This window comes from Pan troglodytes, chromosome 6, assembly GCF_028858775.2.
Source record: "Pan troglodytes isolate AG18354 chromosome 6, NHGRI_mPanTro3-v2.0_pri, whole genome shotgun sequence".
Taxonomy (NCBI): domain Eukaryota; kingdom Metazoa; phylum Chordata; class Mammalia; order Primates; family Hominidae; genus Pan; species Pan troglodytes.
Window position 1 is genome coordinate 94798477 of NC_072404.2, and position 17300 is coordinate 94815776.

The window sequence follows — 17300 nt, forward strand, 5'->3', positions numbered from 1 at the left end:
GCACTGACACCTGTTAGAACTTCTGCCTTAGTGCCACTAGATGTTTTTTGGGTTCCTTGTGTCTAAGTCCATGTCTTGGGATTCTTTCTACTATCCCTGTTCTGTTAGGATCAAAACCTTACCTGTCTTTGCTACTTACTGCCTAAAACACAATATGTATTCATTAATAAGTATCTGATAAATAAATTTCTGTTTTCTGTCATCAACCTAGAGATTGGTTTTATTTTCCTGAACCCTAAACAGATTATTGAGTTGTAGTTACGGATGCCATAATTGTTCTAATGCCAATAACTTATCTGCCCTCTTATATTATACATTGTTTTCTCTTCACCGGTCCCCCACTGTCATGTTAAACTAACTGATGAAAGTATAATCTATTCCTTTATGTATGTAACCTTCTTCACCTCTGCAATGCCCACCAATTTTTATTTGCCTTATTCTGAACTATTTAGGATATTGCATTCTCTCTGCTGCTCATGACTTCCTGAAGAGATTACAGCTTACTTCATTTACCAAATATCCATTGTGCTCATTTTATAAGTTCAATGCCAGGCCAGCTGTACCCCAAATGTCTCATCTGTGCTTATTTAAATAGACTGTGTCCAGGCCTGTCCTCAATCATGACACGGAGTGTAATTTGCCACACTGATTTGTGCAAAGGCATTCCTCCAAGTGATATTTGACAAGAACATAAACATTATAGACAGCATTTTTTCAAACCTTTAGTATTCATGATGACACCTGACATTCTTGAGAATCACAAAGAAAAAAATGAATAATTTATCTTTGAATATCATTTCAGTAGAAGGATCATCTTGCAATGCTATATTTAGTAAATTAATATCAGCATATTCTCGCAAAAGTGTATATTCTGATGATTATGCTTTTCCTATATTCCGCCTGAAATATAGGTAATGTATGATGCTGTTAATACATACACAATAGCCAGCAATGGATAAAAGTTGTTTAAATTCCTCTAGAATTCCCCACCCACCCCCCTGCCAACCAATTCTACTCCAAGAGGAATCTGTGCCTCTTTTTTTTTTTTTTTTTTTGAGATGGGATCTCACTCTGTAGCTAAGTCTGTAGTGCGGTGGTGCAATCAGAGCTCACTGCAGCATTGATCTACTGAGTTCAAGTGTTCCTCCCGCCTCACCCCTCTGGCCCCAGCCTGTAGCTGGGACTATAGGCACTTACCACCATTCCAAGCTAATTTTTAATGTTTTTGTGTGGAGATGAAGTCTCATTATGTTGCCCTGGCAAGTCTTGAACTCCTGGGTTCAAGGAATCCTCCCACCATGGCCTCCCAAAGTGTGGGATTACAGGCCTCAGCCACCTGGTCCTGCCAAGAGTAATCTCTACCCCACATTTTATGTTTGCATGTCCCTTATTTTTATTTATGTATTTATTTTTGAGACAGGGTCTCAGTCTCTTGTCTGGGCTGGAGTACAGTTTCATGATCTTGGTTCACTGCAACCTCTGCCTCCCTAACTCTAGCTATCCTCCTGCCTCAGCCTCCTGAGTAGCTGGGACTACAGGCACATGCAACCATGCCTGGTAATTTTTGTATTTTCGGTAGAGGCAGGGTTTAAGCTTATCCCTTATTTTTAGAGTGTTTTATGATACAAATAATATAATATTTTAAGTCTTGCATGTTTTTGAAGTTAAATAGTATATTGTGTGTAATCTTACATTAATAAATTAATTTTCATTTAAAAAAATATTTAATTCTAAATACACTAAAATTTATTCATCCACTCTATCGATGGATTTTTGGGTATTTTCAAGGTTTTATTGTCTTAATGAAATGGTAATATAAATATTCTTATGGTTTTCTGGTGCACATATGTTCCCTTAGGTACCAATCTAGGAGACATATTGCTTGTTTCAGAATATACAAATATTAAAATTTACAAGATAATGCCAAATTGTTCTTCAAAGTAGTTGTAGCAATTTACACTCACACTAGTAATATACAATTAATACCAATGTTTTTTTCCAACATTTTTTATTGTTGAACTTCTTAACTTACGAAAATTAAACAGTAGCACATTGTTGTCTTGATTTAAATTTCTCTAATCTCTAATATGGGTTATATGCATTTACTTTCAGAATACATATTCCTATCTTTTCCCCACCCCAAAAAACACACAAAAATGAATTCCTCTAGAATATCTGTAATTAAATACTGTGCTATATAGGTTTGGAGTTGTAGCTGAGTACGGGTCAACTTTATGAAAAGATACTCACAAGGCTATTGCTTCTTATTGTATGTTTATTATAAATCAGTAGAGGAATAGTAAAAACAACATTATAGTAAAATTTTTGGTAATAGTCTTTCTTTAGGATTTTAAAGAATCAAAATAAAAATAAAACAAGTAAAGATGGAAGTAGATAAAATACAAATGGGGACCATTTACTCCATTATAATATTAAGACATTGACTAATGGAAAATCATATTAATTTTTTTGCATGGTACTAAAAGAGGAAAAAATGTAAACATATTTCACCCTTTAATGAATCAAGCTGCATGTTCTACTTTCAAAAATATGTAATTTTCATTATGGTGTCAGAAAGAAGTTAGCGTTATCATCTATACTTCTATTGTCTTTTTAAATATATGTAGCCAGTGAACATTGAGTTAAGACTTTTCTTGTATTTAACCAGGACCAACAAGCAGAACATAAAACATGAATTCGATCACCAGACATTATTTTAAGACCATCTTTAAATAGCCTATATGAGTTAATTGTATTTAAAATGAATGGCTTGGTTAATTCACTGAAATCAACGGTTTTATCTCTCCGTAAAGCAACAGTATCCCAAACTTGTACCTAATGAAAATGTACATGAGGAACTTACTTAAAATATTTATTCTTCTACCCTCTCTTAGTGAGTCTAATTTGACAGATTTGGGGCTTGGCTCAGAAATTTGTACTTTCGACATGAGCTCCAGAATAATGGTGTATCAGCTACACTTTAAAAACGATTTGGGGGAAATACTATCAGAACAGACTTTCTCCCTTTGGTAGAGTTCCTAACAAGAACCCTGAGAGAATCATGTCACTGTATTACAACCTGGGCTACAGAGCAAGAGGCCATCTGAAAACAAAACAAAACAAAACAAAACAAAACAAAACAAAAACAACTCTGAGAATTCAGAGTTGACTAGAACCTAGGGAAGCCCTCTAGATTGTTCTCTACATTTGTAAAAGAAATAAATGTAAGAACTGCTCTAGAATGTACATTCTCAACCAGAGTGCCAGCTTCATGAATGCTGAGATTTGTGTTGGTTTTACAGCTTGAATGTCTCTGCCGAAGGCTTTCAATAAATATTTGTTGAAAAAGAAAGAAGGAAGAAAGAAAAGGAAGAAGGAACGAAGGAGGAAAGGAAAGAAGGAAAGAAGGAAGGAAGGAAGGAGTTAATGAAGACTCAAGGTGATTCTTAACTTTCTAATACAGAATTCTCTTTTCGTTTCCTCCTTAAATCCAGATAAATGACGTGCCGTGATGGAAAATCTGAAATATGTTTTGTGATGCCTTTTTGCTGCTACTACCAACAGTAAACTCAAACTCTTGAAACTGGGTTTTTTTTCCTCTTTTTCTGCCATGCCCCATAGTAATCTTCCTTGCTTGCATGTTCCACTACACCTCAGTGATGCTTCAGATATGCAACTAAACTACTGCACAATAAATATAAAGCTAGGACAAGTCACTTAATTCAGGTGTAAATATACAAATTTTCCTTGCAGTAACTTAAAATTGATACTTCTCATCCACTGATTTCCTGTCAGGATCTTGCCTACTAAGGGCCATGATTATTCTGGCTGGCATATCTCATTTTTTCCCTTTAGTTAGGCAAATTACTTTAGTGACACTCTTGGTAGAGACTCTTTTGTTTGGTGTCTGGAAGACGGTCTTTTTTTTTTTTTCTTTTTCCTTTCCCAGTGTTTTCTTTATAATCTTTGTAGTCTACTGTAATGGGTAAGCTTGGACTATAAACTCAGTTTTGAGTTCTGAGACTGACTTATACTCTTAAAACTTAGATGATTTATTTTATTTCGGAGACTTTAATTTCATCATCAGAAAAATGGGAGCACTGTTAGAGAAGACCTCTAGGATCTCTGCTATTGAATGATTGTGTGATTCTCTGCAGAAAGGTACTTTTGCTTGTAATGCTGACCCTGATTCTTCAGACTCACTCTCTTACACTGTACCCTCGACTATTTGTTTTCTTGTTCTCTATTAAGTATAAATAAATCCACAGATTTTCTGAAGGTAGAAATCATAATTCTCTACCATTTTTGGGGAGGGATGATATTTTGTCACCACTCTGTAGGAAACAAATAGTTTAGGATTCAGAGGGGTTTTTACTTTATGAACTTGAGAATAGCTCATGTTGAACATAACAATTTGTATATTCTCTGACGCTCTTTACGATCTTCTAAAATGTTCAGCAACAGTGAAATTATCCAGCCTTGTTATCTGAAAAAAAAAAAAAACTCTGAGAAAACAATTACACAAACTTTTGTTTGTTGACAGATGGCTGACAGACACCGTTATAGGCCCCTTGTTCTTTTGTTACTTCTTTTGGAGCAGTTTAATCATGTTAAATAGTAAAGTTTTCACTCTGCCAGCCCGGCCCCCAGTACATCATGGTTTTACATGTTGATGAACAACATCACCTTAATGCCTTAAAAATGCAAGATATTTAAGCCAATTCCCCCATGTATAAAATAAATATGTGTATACATGTCTCTTAGCTCCTAGCTCCTTCCTGTCAGCACTTAGGTTTCCAGAATTCATGGTCCTCGTATATTCTTTCTCTGCCTCTGATTTCTCTCCTTTCAAGCAATCTTAGCACTGTTTCCATTCCTATAATACCTATGTCCTATAATTCTATATTTCCCTGCTATACTTTACCTTTAACATATATGCCTTATGTTTAATTCAACAAATATTTATTGAACAGATATGTATAAGGTATAAATGTTCAAAGATGACTTAGATACAGCTTTTACACTCTAGGAGTTTTGCTAAGAAAGAGAGAATATATAAACAATTGTAATAAAGAATTAGTAGGATATATGTAGATAGATAGTTAAAGAAAAGATTAAAGTTTGACCAGGTTATTTCCTATTAGCTCTATTTTAATCAACTAATTTATTTTCAAGTATGATAAAGACTAGAAATTGATTCACACACAGATTTTAACAGTGGATTTATGCATTTGTATTGCCTTCCCCAAAAATCAGGCCTCTAATTTTTAACTTTTTTTAATGTTTGATATGGTAAAACTGCAAAAATGACTTGGTGGCAAACTGGCCTTTCACATTAGCCCCTTAAATTACACTAAGTAAGCAAGAGAAGAGTATAATTACATATGAAGTCAGCAGTGCTTAAAAGATAAGCAATGGAAATGTTTTTTGTCAATGATAACAAATATATCAAACACTTACTACAGGCCAGGCACTATTCTTAATTTATTCATGTAAATTAAGACTTAATTAAACTCCCTTATGTAGAGACTATTATAATAAACATTTTATAAATGAAGAAAAAGACATAGAAAGTTGAAGTGAGTTGCCTAGCTAGGAATAATTATGCAAGTTTGTTCAGCTTAAGAGCCCGTGTTCTTAGTCTTTACCTCTGTGTCTCTGTGGAGTAAGAATGCTGTTTGAAGGGCAAATGGCTAGGGAATCAAAGAAGTTGGGATCAGAATATTTCTGATACTTTGTATGAATCAATTCCATTAGTCTTAGATGCTTTAGAAAATAAATATAAGCTATTCTATCTAAAATGCCTAATAAACTTCCTTGAGTATGGACACTTGCATCTGTCTAGTTTCCTACCCTTGGGCAAAACGTATCAAGATTTGCATTCATGAGCTTCTATCTTTTGAAGAGCACATGCATCTTATTGGCATCTTTTTAGAGTGTACATGTGGGGTGCATCACATCAAAAGATAAATGCATACCACAATGGCTGAAACATGGCTAGCAAAATAGTTGTGTTGAAAATTTGTTCTGACTCTTACCATCATCTAACCATCAAAAATAGCTGACATGATAACAATATCAGAACAGCTGTGCTATTTTAAAGTGTTTTGTTTCCTAAACAACCTCCCACTATTACGCCCTGTCAAGATTTGCTGTTTTTATCCACTTGTGCAAATAAATTATTACTTGAATATGGAATAGATCAGGAGAAAATATGAAAGAAATATGCTTAAGTAGATATATTTCCAGACCCAACAGTAATGGATGCAACTGATTTGCCAACTACATTCAGTTTATACATTGTAAAAATGAATCTGCTACCAGAAAGCCTGAGTTGAGAAAGTCCAGACTGCTTTATAACAATCTCCTGCTGGTGTTTTTTGACATAATTTAACTCTGAGTCAACAAAAATTTTTTTCTATATCATGTAGCTTGACAATATTAATTGAATACTTCCGTTAGAATTTGAACCATTGACAAAAAAGCCAAAATTTTTATCATGTTTCCAGAGGTCAAAGCTTAATTAGCAGGCAATAGTTTCCTGGGCAGGTACAGTTGTTATGTCTAAAAAAGACCTCAATGAAATATACCATCACTCAGTTTAATGCTCAGTTTTCTGAATAAGAAAGAAAATGGATCCACTGGAGGGTGAACGTAGTGTCATGATAACTAAAGTCAATTTGTTTGTTTGGGAATCCGCTTAGAATTGTAGTTATTCAGCTGTGTTTACTAATAAACTGTGCAGGCATGTAAACAAGCAGTCTCAAGAGACACAATGGCTAGACTCTCTGTTTCCAAAATATTGGCCCCAATTGTAAAGTTCATTTACAAAACTACACTTCCATTGGTTAACCAGTGGATAGCTGAGCAAAAGAGAAGCTGTTGTTCTAACTTTGTGATATTTTTGAACATTATGAAATATCAAGGTACATACTACGTAATACTACCAAAGAATAAAAATAGAATAAGAGCAAAATTTCATATAAATACATACAAGCGCCACACAATTCTTTTAAATTAAAAAAAGAGATGGAAAGGAAAAGGAGATGAAGATCAGTGTTATCTTCAGGCTTTTTATGTAGGGTATACTAAAAGACCATGACCAAATGGCTCTGCCATTGTGGGTAGTCCCTGACCTGCCATTTCCCACAGTCCAAATTTTTCAGGTCAGAAGAATGGGTTAATTGCTTTACAGTCTCTAAGATTGTTTTATAAAATTGTTAGGTCACATCAATAAGATCTGCCAAATTAAATACTTGACTTTTATCTGATATTCTAGATCTGGTAAGAAAAAACATATATATATATATATATATATATATGTGTGTGTGTGTGTGTCTGACATTCTATAAGCAACTCAAGTCAATGTTTTATGAGTTATAAATATTATACATATATCCCTTTAAGTAATAGTTCATAAAATATATTTAGCTTTAGCTTTCTACTCAACATATATTTATAAACTTTAACATTACTGAAATATCTTGGATCTCAATATACAGGTAGTCTATAATTCCCACAGAGTTTAAATTAAAGCTACTTTTAAAGAGTTAATAAAATTTCTTATTTAGTTTTTAAATGAAGGAAATAAAAGTTGAGCTTGTAATATTAAGACTGACTCTTCATGGGAACGAATGAATTGTTCAGAAGCATTCAGAAAAATATCATGTTGCCATATTTTTTCTAGTATAAAAGGTGGATACTCTATTCACTCTGAGTATTTCCTAAAATTTCATGGATTCTGTGTTTTGATCCCAACATAAGTATTTTGGAAGTCAAATATTAGAAAAACATTGGAGAAGATTCTTGAATCCCACCTTTGTATCCCTCTCCCTCTGTAGCTGAAGTAGAAGTTTTCAGCCTTGTCCTAACAAAACTTCACTGCAAATACCTGCATCACTTTGTTTCCCCATCTTAGTCTTTCTTCAGCTCTGCAACCAAAAATGCACTAAACTTAATATACCCAGGGTAAATCCTTAACAGATGAAAAACTAGGTGGATAAACCCCCAGCCTTCCTATTGTTCAGTGGGACAGTTTGAAGGTATGGTCCACACAATAGCTTAGAGGCGATCCAATAGAGTGGAGCATCAATTATCTGTAGCAGTAACCCTCTCATTAATGTACCATTTATTGGCTTTTCTCCTTTTCCCATCTCACTTATCTCATCTGTCCCTCATTCATATCTCCTAAGATCACCTCCCAAACAAATTATATGTTTGTTTGTCTTTGTCTCGTATTGGCTTTTGGAGAAAAATGAACTAAAATAGTTTGACCTCCAGTTTCTATAAAGAGATACTTAAACCTTTCCAATACCAATAAACAAAAATTCAGTGAACCTCTTGAAGTAAAACTCACAAAACAATGTTCTGATGAATTAATCTACATGATTCAAAAACTTGTGTGTTCCATTGCCCTGACTGCACAGAGAATCTACATATCAAAAAGAAACCAAAGTTATCCTCAATTGTCCCTAATTTTTGGTTTTGCTGATGCATGAAACTTAGATGTTGCTATGTTGTTCAGTATTTGGCCAGCAAAAAGCTTGGCTAATTCTCTTATCATTAACCACAACCTACATCATCATTGTTGCCAAGAATGTGAAGATAAACTCCTCAATGTAATACATGCCAAAAAATATTGTGTCCTTTGTGTCTAATTGAACATTTTTTCCAATTTTTAAAAGTGAGCACTTTTTTCAATTATATTTGTTTTTAAAAAGACTGTATTTTTAACTGGATGAACTGCTTACTAATTCTTTCTTCTTTTTCTGTTTTTCCTGTGGAGTACTTCCTATTTACTTTTCTTACCTAAGGTGAACAACATAATGTTTATACATATATACACACCATATATATTAAAACATATACAGTTTTATATGTGGTTTTATGTATATATACACACACACACACACACAAACACATAGTTAAATGGTTAGTTTAAACACATGAACAAGGTAAGGCTATTATTCTTTGGTTGGTAAGTAACTAAATGAAAATGCTTTACTGCTAAGTATTTTTATTAAATACTAGTACCACTAAATTAGAAAATTCTCAGGCCCTAGATTTAGGAATTTATTTAGCTGTAGTGCAAATATGTAGAATATAATTCATAGGGAAACAGTTTTTCCAGTTAAGAATCTTGAGGACTACATTAGCAAAAAAATACTTAAATTTGATTTTTGAGACTAATAAAATAAATGTAATTAATAATAATGCAAAAACATAACTACAATTGTTAAAATATATTAGTTTGATATTTTGTCTAGTTAATTTAACAAAAGAAAATGAGATGGAGCAGAGAAAAGGAAAGAACATACATTGTCAGAAAGCTGGTCTACTTTGTAAAATTCTTAATTGACTTAGATGTAACTAACTTAATAATATGTTACTTGAAAATATAAATAGTGAAATTTGTTATAATTTTAATTGTTATCTCATGGCCAAATGAGATGTAAACTGTAGAAAACCTCTGTTTTTCTAAGTTGTAATGAGGAAAACTTATCTTTCTGTCTACCTGTAACTTTTCAGAGCCAAAATATCTCTGAAAAAAATTTGTCTCTTTGAAACACTTTTCCTTTTCTGATAAGCAATAATTATATAGTTTTTCAAGTGACAACTCATTCTTAAGAGCCATAAATGACATTGAGAGAGTTATAAAAGATTTTAATTTTATATATTGACAAGTATAATCGAAATTTCCTATTTCACCAGATAAAAGTAAATTTTCATAATTACATAAAAATATGTACTAGTATGTCTTGAAGTTGATTATTCTATTAGTGTTTTTTTTTTCCTGTTTTTGTATGGATAGAATCAACCTTTTGTATGCTGTTACTTTTGCCCTATCTTTATATTTCCTGGGTACCAATCTCCTTACCTGCAAAGAAAGAGATTTGAAAATGTGGTCTCTAGTGTCCTCTCCTGACATAGCCTATAGATTCTAAATCCTATCCACAATTCCCAATTCGAGACCAGATGGCCATTTTCAGTTCCCCCACCCATGTTATCGAGATGGGCTGACTTCTCTTTGCCAAGTTTGTTCATGGGACCAATGTGGTATATCCAAAGTGTATCTAATCTTGAAAAAATGATGACATCCTTGAGGATAGACTATGTATTATACTTTCCTATCCTCATCACAGAATAGATGTTTAATAAATACCCATACTATCATCACAAAATCACTTATATCTTGTATGATATTGTACTAAAAAGAAAAGAAAGTGACTGTCACTTGATTAAGTTTCTTATCTTTTGGGGGGCACAAACTCTGCTTTTTACAACTTTTACTCAGGAAACTTATTTAACACAGAGAGAACCATTAAGTATCACTATTTTTGTTGTATCACTTCCCCCTGCATATCCTGATTTAGAAGTATTCTTTAATTACCAAAGAAATAATGCATCACTGAATCAGGAAATGTTTAATTATGGTCTGGTAGGAGCTTTGCTCACACATAGGTAAACCGTGTAACTTCTGGAGTCATTGAAAAATAATATTTCTTAATATCTGACAAGTCGTCAGCTATGCACTTAGGACAAGCCTCAAGAACACTTGTTTGACTATAGGTGGATAGGTGGACATTGGGTCAGAGTCAGACATGTGTTTGAAATATAGCTTTGCCATTTATTGAGTAAACTTAGAGAAGTTGATTAACTCTTCTGAGCTTCAGTTTCTCTGTTACAGTAAAATAGAGAATGGTAGTAACTATCTTACATTTTTGTTGAAAAGATTCCTTAGGATGACGTATATAAACCACTTAGCATTCCTTGGCATAAAGAAAGAAGTTCAATAAGTAATTTTCTTACTATTTAAATTATTGTGTGGAAACTATTATAGAGTGTATTTTTGTTTATCTTTAAAACAGTTTGCTTTGGTTTGTCAGATTAATTTGTGAGAACATGAATAGCACAGTTGTGTAAGAAGTTTAGAACCTGTTTAGCGTAAGATCATGGAATCATCGAATATTAAAGCAGTGGAACACTGAGACATGAAATGTTTCATTTCACTTCCATCATTCACAACACATAATACATATACATCATACAGACGAAGAAAAGGAGACCCTGGAAATTGGAATATATTTTCTTTGTTTGCACATATAGAAAACTTGGGGGCTAGTCCTGATTCTCTCTTTTTCTAGCCAGCATTGCTTTATCCACACAATTCAGTCCTCTCAGATAATGAGAGATCAACATGAAGAAAATTGGAAGAAAGTAACAAAACATGACGTAGATTTGGAGTGTATGTGTTATCTATTAACAAAATAATGCTATAAGACAACCATAATGCTCAGTAACATACAATAATAAACATTATTCAAATCTATAGGTGGGTTACTTATGCCGGATTTAGCTGGCCAGATTTTCTGATCTGACTGGGCACCCTCAGGCATCTGTGGTCTGTTTCTGAGGAAAGACGGCTATTGGCTGAGGCACTCAGCACTTCTCATAGTCTATTATCTTCAAGGTAGCTTGGGCTTGGGCTCACAGAATGGTAGGAATCCAAGAGAGAGAGAGAGAGAGCAGAGGCATTCACATTTCTTGAGGCTTAGGCTTATCCCTGCTACTGTATCACCTCTGCCAAAGTCTGCTAATCAAATACATCATGAAACCAATCCAGAACTAAGTGGTGGGGAAAGTGGGGAAACAGACTCCACTTCATGATGGGAAAAACGTCAAAGTGCTGTTGCTAAGATGTAAACACGAATAGGGGTGAAGACTTGGGGCCAATTTTTTAAGCCTTCAAAGGAGATTGCACAATTTTGTAATAAAATTAACCTTTCCATCCTCTGTCTTAATAGTATTTCTCCAAAATATTTGATATGTTGGTGTCTAGTTGCTGTCTAATTGATATTATAAGAAAACTTCAACATTTAATATGAAAAAATGCCAAAATAAAATATTTTAAATGTTAATAAACTCAGTTGGATTGCAAAATGTAAATATCAACGTTATCTCTTCTTTAACCATAAGCAGCCTTCCATACCCTTAGTCAGAGTGCATGTGGGCTGCTCTTTATCATGAATTAAAACCAGCTTTGAAATCTCTTTGTTACTTTCTGAAATCAAGATTAGAATTAAGCGTTAATGCTACCAAATATATCAATCATCTTAACACAACCATTTAGGCACTCATACAGAAGACTTATAATCCTATTACAATACAACATACCAGAAAATCTTGAAAATTATTGTTGTGATATATATGCATTATGCATTTTTATTTTATTTATATTTTAACATAGATAAGAGTAAAAATAATTACTAAAATAATCAGTTTATTTTATTATTTTTAATGGCAAATCAAGTAGATTTTAGGTGAAAAGATTTAGAGTTGAAATCATCTATCTTATGTATAAGGTAGAAATATTTGCCCGTTTTCTAAATTATTATTATTAGTTAACAAGAAGCTAATTTGAAAGGCTGTTTATAAAACAATTTATAGTTACTGTTTGAAATATTAGTAATATCTTTCAAGGATATTAGTAAGTTATTGGAACTGATTAAGAAGATAAATCTCTGAAATTAATTTTCTATCATAAACACAAACATTTTTTAAAAATTGAGCTTATCTCAATAGAATAATATTAAAATAAGCTTATTCCCTACTTCAACACTTAATACTCTTGTGTTAAAATAAATTACTTTCATAACAAATATATTATGAACAATGCATATGATTTTTCTCTTCCACTGGAAATAAAGCTAAACTTTAAAGTAAGATGATTGTTCTATAAATTTCAAGACAATTGTAAGTAAAAATGTGCTAATTTCATCTTAATGGTGGTACCTTAAACTTAAGCCAAATCATGATTATAAGAAATCAGAGTAGGACAGAATGAAATATAAGTCCCTGAGCTTTAATAAAGAGTAATTATTTTAACTGAGGGTTTTTTCAGGACTTGATGCTTTTTTACATCACTGACATTACGGGAGACATTATCAAAATTATTAACAAGTATTTTTGAAGATGTTAATATTTGAAGAATTATAAATGCAAGACTATAGTTACAAATGCTGTAATCAAACTTTTCTCTTATACATTTATGAAAAATAACATTATAAATATAAAGATTTTCTGTTTTTCATCTTTCATTGACGATGTATGGCTTTCAAATTCTTCTGTTAGCATAGGAGGAATAATGTTTCAAAATGTATTTTTTTGAGCATATATATTGGCAATATAATGTGCTAGTTGAACTTCTAACACTTGGCTGATATTAAGTCTTGGTTAATGTGCTTTTTCTCTGGTATTTCTAAAAGTGCTGTACTGCAATATTTTTCATTTGTTGATTTACCTGGTTAGACAGAATAGGTGTCTAATTTAGAAAAGGTAGCTCTTGTTTATTGTGACTTTTATATTTATTTACAATGTTCAGTATTACGTTACATTCTCTTTAACAAAATCAGCTAAATTCCAACAACAACAACAAAACTCTGAGGCATTCATGTAGAGTAGGGTGCAATAACCTTTTCTGTTTTTCCAATAATTCATTTGGCACTTATAGCTTATAATAAACAGTTCTCTTCATGCACTCTGAGGGAATCTGATCTTTCGCTAAGGTAAGTATTATCCCAAGGGTTCAGAGAGAATGGAAAGAATTTAGAAACCTCAAAGTTGGCTTCTGTGAACACCTGGTTAATTATGTGAGACAATAAATGGGAAGTATGGCAACTTTAAGCATACTTATTTATTTCCAGACTACCAGGGTGTGTATATATATATGTGTGTGTGTGTGTGTGTGTGTGTGTGTGTGTGTATATATATATATATATACTTGTTTTCCTACTTCCCTATGTAGAATACATATAAAATAAATAACTTTATAATAAACCTTATGAAAGATAACCCTCCAGACTCTGGCTCATCTAATTTTACCTTGGAAGGAATAGTATTATTTACCAATCTTAATAACAAATACCTGAAAAGCTACCAGATCATTAGGACTGGAAATCAAAGCACATGTCCATTTAGGAAGGGTCTTCTGAAATTAATTGGTCTTCTGAATTATTTTAAATGTTAGGGATATTTGTGATATTTTAGTATATGGAAATATATTTTGCATTGAGTCTCATCTCAGTGTTTACATGTATGGATGATATACATGTAATAATGTTTATGTTCAGTTGTTGTTTATGGTCAATGAGGGGTAAGAATAACTCTCCCATTGTCTTCCAGAGTAAAATTAACAACCATAATAATACAAATAATAGCTAATAAAATATGCTATTATGTTACATATGTTAATCTTTCCCAAACCATGCTGATTTTACTATTATTATTACAACTTTACTGATTAGAAAGTTGATTTTAAGTAGTTAAACACTTAGTTGCCCACAATGATCCAGTTCACAAGGGGCGAAACTAGAATTCAGATAGAGGAGATGACTCTAGATTTTGAGCTGTTATTAGCTGCTACACTGTACACTGTGAGCATTTGACTGTATTAGGAGGTCCAATCTCACACTTATATTTGTACTTACGCAAAGCCCAAAACACTCCATTGAAAATGAATATGGGTATGACAGAGGCCTCCTTTTCTATCACAGGTTTCTTCCCTTTATGCTCATTAGAGCTAACCTAATAAATAAAAAGGTTTATTTTTATGAGAATGTTTCTAACATATCAAGATTTGCACATGCCATATCATTACCAATAAAGTTCGCTAATGAGCATGGCTTTGTACATCAAGAACTGTAAATGGTCCAAAGTACGTCTTATCCTCAGGCAAAATAAGTAACTTCCCACATATATATGTGATTTTGGAGGTGCCTACAGAGCTCTTCTGTACCATCCTATCTCCACTCCCCAAATCCCAAACACCATCAAACACCTAATTTACTCATCACCAAACTCTGAATTGTCAGGATGCGTTATAAATGGAAAAAGCTCCAACGTGGGAAGAGTTGATAGGTGAAGGAAACTGCTGGCTTGGGATTTGAACTAATGCTCTCTCCATCCCTATTTCAGTAAGAAAAGGCAGTGTCTTACCAAAGAAAAGTCACAGTAAAAGGGAAAATGAAACCGCTATGTTTTTGTTATATTCTAAATGATGTCATGACCTAGAAAATGTTATCCTTTCATAAATACCATTGTCAAATATCAAAATGTTAGTGGTATAATAATAGAAATTAAAAATCTAGTTAGATCAAATACTAATTTAGTAGTGAGGTCCCACTTCCTACTTCAGATTTGGCTTCAATTCAAAAGAAGTCAGAAAAAATATTTTTAGTGCTGTTGTAATAGCATTACAGTTCTCTATTTTTGTTTTGCCTCTGTTTCAAAAATTATATCTATGCAATTTATTTTATAAATAACAAAAATGGCCATAAATTTTACCCTCTTATACAAACTTACTTTTGCAATGTAACTTTTTGTATCTCCTCCAACTTGCAACTCTTCCATCAAGAAGTAGAATCTATCTTCCACCCTTTGATTTGTGGCTTATCCATATGACTTGCTTTGACCAATGGAATGTTAGCAAGTGTGATGCTAATAGAGATTTAAAGCATTTATGCACTAGATCTTGCTCTCTTATGGCTCATTGAATCTTGATGCTCCATGTGCAGACACCTGAGTATCCCTGGAGGATGACAAAACTTTTTAAATGAGGACTTTATAGACTAATCAACTTGCCAACTGTCAGATATGATTGAGATGATTCTAGACCATTTAGCCTTGGCTGAGCCTGTATAGACAGAAAAAAAAACTATCTAAGCAATCTAAAGAATTGTGAAAATAATAAATACTTGTTGTTTTAAGTCAATAAGTTTTGGGGTGGTCTGTTGCACAGCAAAAGATAATTGATACATTCCCTAGCTTTTTTATTGTTGTTGCTGTTATTGTAGATACAGATATTTAAGAAAACATAACTAGCACTTTCTGGCATGGGAAAAATACATATGGAAATGTAAAAATATGAATGTTCACACTCTTCAGTAATTCTAAGAGAGCATCTAATTGCTAGGTTCCGAAATAGAATGAAATACCACTGCTCAGTTTACACAACGCAAAACTGGCTCCCGTTGTGTTGCCAGTATTACATGTGAGGAAAATGAGAAGTACAGTTATGTTTATGTTGACACGTCTTCATTTCAAGTTTAAGCATTTGATTTGTTTATACTTTCCCCCATTTCCTTGGTTCAGCTGCACTGTCTGGGTTTTAACAAGTTTCAGTTTTACCTCATTCGGTGAGACAGTGTCTGAGTTTAGGATTAACATTTGTACAGTGAAACATAAATGCTCATGAATTGTATATAATATTTTAGCAAAAGCTTATTTAGTTTTACTGCTTTCACAAATTTTTGGTTTAACCAGCAGCCTTCTATTACTCCCTTACAAGTTCAATTTAATGGATGGTAAGAATGTAATAGTTGGAATGTCTTTTTTCTAGGTTAATAAGTTTAGTAGGTAGCTGCTCTCTGCTGTGGATTAAATAAAATTTTCAAATTTTGTTTTATCTTTTTCTGTTTCCCTTTATTCAAAATTCTAACTGCTTCTCTTAACAAATAAATCTAAAAAGTTTAAGTTACTCTGAAATAAGTGCATATCCTGATCAGATTAACTAAAAACAATGCTTGAAAAGTTTTTTAAAAACTACACACAAAGTTCTATGTCACTATAACACCATTTTTCTATCTTGTGTATGTAGGATATTTTTGAAATCTTCTGCTTTCCCTATTTTTGCCCTTCTTCCAGTCTCCTGAAATAAGCTCTCCCTGTCCTCAGGAATTCAGTGATCTAAACAACATAGAGTTAGAAGAAAACTTAGAGGCCTTCTTGAGTCTATATTTAAACTATATTTTACTCCTATTATCAGTAAGAAATGTTTTAATAGATATACATATAATATTAATAAAATATCATCATAAATTAATTTTTATTTTCATATTTTCATCAATGCATGATGATAGTTTTTAATTCTATTTTATTTCATTTCCATTTACTTCTATTATATTATCTTTTTATTTGTTGGGTTTTTTCTTGTTTTGTTTTTGTTTTTAAGTGTTGGTCACTCACTACTAAATTGATTTTGCATTTTAGTATTGGATGTTGACCTATAGGTGGAAATATACTGTCCTACCTTAGAAGGAATAAAATAATTTACATCTTAAGATGCCTGTTATTATAACTATTTCATTCCTTCTCATCTTTCTCTGCTTTTCTCCTAGTAAAGTAGATATCTCTATTCTAACCTCCTTTCGAAGGAGAGGAAATGTCATCTCTACAGACCTCAGGCCCATGGCAGAGCCATCCCATGTATCTTCTATCCTTGGATCTCCTTTTCTTTGATTTCC

At 32.7% G+C, this 17300-nt stretch overlaps 1 long non-coding RNA gene across 1 annotated transcript in view; it reads left to right on the forward strand.

The window, feature by feature from the left end:
- LOC107976087 (uncharacterized) overlaps positions 1-17300 on the forward strand; it is a 67880-nt gene that overhangs the window by 25430 nt on the left and 25150 nt on the right. Inside the window, exon 2 of the long non-coding RNA XR_001719726.1 lies at positions 3303-3439. This is a non-coding gene — a long non-coding RNA (uncharacterized LOC107976087). The remainder of the gene's footprint in view (positions 1-3302; positions 3440-17300) is intronic.